The following is a 5,257-nucleotide window of genomic DNA, read 5'->3' as shown; positions in this document are numbered from 1 at the left end:
AAGCAGTTGATTATTTCCATAACATGTGTGCCACTATTACACCAGTCTACTACTCAGGCAAATTTCTGTTAGGCTCTATGTTTTGTAGCTAGATAATATTGAGCATTAATTTTCTCCCCAATAGCATGCAAAGCACCTTCCAGCACCATGAATGCTATTCAGCTGGGTGAAGCTTCCAGCTGGCATCGGCTCAACTTCTTCCTGTTTCATAACATAAATAAATTGTGTCTTGCCCAATAGAGGCTTGCCATCAGGTTATTGAGAGTGAACAACAGCTTTGGCAATAGCCTGTGGTATTTGAAAAGGAAGGTCCATGGGACCCCATTGGCCCATGACTCTGGGAATTTTTCTGGGAATCCTAAAATAACCTCTTATTTTTGACAAGGTAGTCTCCGTATTTGCTGCTCAGCTCTTTGCTCATCTTCACATGTATCCCATTTGTTCCTTTGGTTGAGCTGCCCCAGTCCTTTTACTCTACACATTTATTTCTTAGATAATTTTGTTTTTTAATTGAATATACTTTTAATTTCCTCAAAAATAATGCCTAGGATAAAAAGCTTTAAGGTTTTTTTTTATTTCTGAAAATTACTTAAACTTTGGTTTAATTCTCATATGGAATTTAAAATTTGATCTTGTGTTCCCTCAGAGCTATGAGAATATCAATCCATTTTAAGCAATTAGTTGCTAACATAACAACTGTGATTATCATATTAATTATGATAGTTATCATAAGGTTAGTAGACAGTAGCAATATTTGTTATCAAGGTATAATAACTGTTGGTGTAGAATTTTACTGGGTGTGAGAAAAATGTGTGATGATATACAGGTAAATTTAATTTACTCAGCTCTTCTGCTGGTGAATATGTTGATTTTACTTCATTGGAAAGAGTGAGAGAGAAAGTCACATGTTTGGGTTTTTAAATCATATACAATGATATAGAATCCTTTCTAGTTTGTAGCTACATTCAGAGCTTAGCTAAAAATTCTGCATCACTAGGGATTTAACAAGAGAAGAAGAACTCATATACACATACAGAGAAGCTTATCAGTACACATTTTTGACACTGACTTACACATCTTGAGGATCAATGGGGCAGGCCTTTGAATCTGTGTCTCTATTGACAGACAAGCGTCAAGAGCATAATCAGGCACTAGGATCCACTAGAAATGTCTACCACTCACTTTAAAAAAAAAATTCCGACCCAAATAAAAAGGATACCCTGAAAAAATCTTTATCCAAACTTAAACATACTCCTAAGGCAGAAGTCACAAAATGAGAAAATGTCAGTGAGCAGAGTAGAACCACCACAGGTATAGACCCTGGCTATGAATATGGCTATGTATAGACACAGACACTGAAATGAACTATGGATCTGTAGCAATATGGTGCAGCTGCACTGGGTCTGCTTCCTGCTCCAGGGCCTCTTTTCCACCCTCTTTTTCACTTCTTTTCAGTGTGTGTGTGTGTGTGTGTGTGTGTGTGTGTGTGTGTGTGTGTGTTGTATCTATGTGTTAGCATAGGTATGTACATATGGGTGAGTGTACATGTGGAGGCTAGAGTTTGATGTCAGAATGGTTTTTTTAAATTTTTTGTGATACTTTCCATCTTACTTCTTTTTTTTTAAAGTTTATTAAAATATAAAAGTTTCCATTTTCGCCCCTCCTCCCAACACCCTCCCACTCCCCCCACTCCCTCTCCTCTTCCCTCTCCATCCCTAAGAGCAGTCCAGGTTTCCTGCCCTGTGGGTAGTTCAAGTTCCTCCCCGCTCCCTCCAGGTCCAGGAAGGTGAGTATCCAAATAGACTGGATCCCCCAAAATCCAGAATATACAGAGGAAACAAGTCCCAGAGTCATTGTCAATGGCTTTTTAGAAAGACTTTGGGTCAGCCACATTCAGGGAATCCAGCCTCCTCCAGAGAATCTGGTTGGATCAAGCACTCCTTCAGTCTCAGTCAACTGGCCTTGGTGAACTCTCATTAGATCAGTCCCCTTGTATCAGTGGGTGATCGCTCCCCTTGCGGTTCTGATTTCCTTTTTCATGTTCTTCCTCCTTCTGCTCCTCCTTTGGACCTTGGGGGGCTCAGTCCAGTGGTGCCTCTCAATAGAAGAATGGTTAAAGAAGGTGTGGAACATATATACATTAGAGTTTTACTCAGCGGTAAAGAACAATGACATCTTGAATTTTGCATACAAATGGATGGAAATAGAAAACGCTTTACTGAGTGAGGTAACCCAGACCCAAAAAGAGGAATATGTATATACTCACTCATAAGTGGATTCTAGCCATAGTTAAAGGTCTTTGAGTCTATAATTTGTGATCCTAGAGAAGCTAGATAAGAAGGTGAACCTGAAGAAAATTTATATAGTTATCCTCCTGGATAATACAACTAGGCAAGATTGCAAAGCAAACTCAGGTGCATGGGGGGTGGGGGGGTAGAAGTAAGGGAAGATGGTTAGGGAGAGGGGAGAGGGCAAGAATTGGGGATGGCTTGGGGGAATGGGAGGGGGGAGGGAGGAAGGATGGTTATGGGAGCAGGGAAGTTTATATCACAACTAAGAGAGCCATTCTAGGGTTTGCAAGAGACTTGATTCTGGAGGGGTTCCCAGTAAAAATTAAATAAAAAATAAATAAATAAAAAGAAAAAAAAAGAAAAAACGATTTATTGAGTCAGGTAAGCCAGACCCAAAAAGAGGAATAAGGTATGTATTCACTCATAAGTGGATTCTAGCCATAATTAAAGGTCTTTGAGCCTATTATTCGTGATCCTAGAGAAGCTAAATAAGAAGGTGGACCTGAAGAAAATGCAGGTAGTTTTCCTCCTGGAGATTGGAAATAGACAAGAGTTCCAGGTAACCACGGGTGCATGGCGGGGGGGAGGGTAGTTGGAAGGGGAGAGGGTTAGAGAGAAGGGAGCAGGGGAGGAATGGGAAATGCTCGGGGGACTGGTGGGGGGGAGGAAGGATAGATATGGGTTCAGGGAAGAATATATCTCAACTATGGAAGTCAGTTTAGGATTTACTAGAGATTTGAATCTAAATGGGGTCCCAGGTCCAAGGAGAGATCCCCAGATTGTTCTCTGGACAGAGGAGAGGGTGCCTGAACTGGCCTTGACCCATAACCATACGGATGAATATTTTGCTTATCACCATAGATCCTTCATCTGGCAATGGATGGAGATAGAGACGGGGACCCACATTGGAACACTGGACTTAACTCCGTAGGTCCAAGCAAGAAGCAGAAGGAAGAAGAACGTGAGCAGGGAGGGCAAGATCAGAGGGAACCTTCATCCGGCGATGGATGGCAATGCAGACGAAGACCCACATTGGAGCTCCATCTTACTTCTTAAGTCAAGATCTCTTACTGAACATGGAGTCTGTAGATTTGGCTAATTGCCAGGGCTCCCTCTCTATTGTACTCTCTCCTCAGCACTAGGCCCAGCTTTACCCCGAGGCACTGGGGATCCGAACCCAGATCCTCATGCTTGTATTGCAAGCATTTTGCTGACTGAGCCATCTCCCCAGACTTCTTCCCTCCTTCCAAACCTTGCAAAAATCATCTTAAGATCCAAACTAATAGGAAGCCTACAGAAGAGGATTCATGGAATTATAGTTCAAATTGATGAAGTGATACATCATTAGTTGGGTCTTACTGTTTCCCAAATGGTAAAAATGGATTTTTATTCTGAAACACTATTTATCAAAACTAAGAAAAAAAATCTTGAGGATTTCAGGAATTATTGGTAAGCAGGAAAGTAATCTCTCCATATGTCTAATATACTGAATTAAACTGAATATCAGTGATTAAGAGTTAATATTTTTGTATGGGTTTATTTAATACCAGCTGCTTAAATGTGTGACAAAGAAAATAATATTGTGGATTAATCCTAGCTTCATGTCAATAACTTCTGAATCATGTACACCGCCACGAGCAAAGCTATAATAGCAATATATATACAAAATTTATCTCTTTGCTATTCACTCTGCAGACGTATTGTCCTTTGATTATTATAAAGGTGGAGTCACACTATCGTTAGGTAATTTAAGTTACTTAAATTAAAATCTGTTTAGTTAAGATACAAGTTGTGATTTCTCTGGCCTGAAAACCATGGTTAGCAGCAAGCCTTTATGGAAGCATTAATAATCAAACTCACAGCTGGGGCTCGTCAACACAATCAACATGCATAAAAGCTGGAAGCAGCGGCTGGAACCGCTCTGGAATCAGCCTGCCACTGCTCAGACAGCCAAGGCCATTACAGGGTGCTCCAATATAACTCAAAAGGGAAGGGAAGCTGGCTTCAACTGATTTCGAAGACCATGCCGGGGTGGATGGAAGTGCAGCCCACCGCCCATTTATCATAAATTGTCAGCCAAGTTCTTATTAAAATAAAGGCCCTGGCAAAGAAATTGCTAAAATGGTGCACTTCAGTAATGAGACAGGACTGATAGTTTATTCAATTTACACATCTATTTGTCTGGAAGCTTTTGTTGAGAGGCAAACTTGTCTGAATGCTAATCACTTTTTGCTGGAAACTTGCCAATCAAAGTGCACTATAAAGACTAAAATGTTCTTATAGATATTGAATTGATAGCAAAGAATCTGGAAAATTGAAATATATTTTGTGGGTAAATCTGGAGGCCACAAAATCAGAAAAGTTCTAGGTATCAACAATTAATTTAATGTCATACTAATGAGGAGGTGGGGATGGTTCAGTGGGTAAAGGTAGCTGCTGGGCAAAGATGAGAGCCGGACACTGAATCCCCAGCAACTGCATGAAAAGCTAGGTGTAGCCAAACATAGCTGTAACCACAACACTCTACAGGGTGGAGACAAGCGGATCACTGGGGCTTGCTGTCGCCAGCTCAGATCCAGCTGTAGTGTGAATCCTTTCCTCAAGCGAATAAGATAGAAAGTAAAGCAGGAAAACTGACATCTTGTCTTAAATTCTGTTTGTGCATCCTGCACCAGCACCCAAACCAGCATACATGCATGCACACACATGTATCATATATCGCACACACATACACATACATGCACACACATATACACATGCTGACACACATATACATAAGCACACAGGATCGCACATACATTATTGTCCCAAGGTTTTGTTTTCTAATTCTGTCTCAAGGAAGGCCCTGCTTCCAAAAATTTAATTGTACAGAGATTTCTCCCACGCTACAAGCATGCTAAAGCTCTTGAAAGACAATTGTTTCAGTTGGCAACATTGGACCCTCGTTCTTGGAAACCCCATTTTTA

Source organism: Myodes glareolus, chromosome 13 (assembly GCF_982192425.1).
Source record: "Myodes glareolus chromosome 13, mMyoGla1.1, whole genome shotgun sequence".
NCBI classification, from domain to species: domain Eukaryota; kingdom Metazoa; phylum Chordata; class Mammalia; order Rodentia; family Cricetidae; genus Myodes; species Myodes glareolus.
This window is presented reverse-complemented; position numbering follows the sequence as displayed.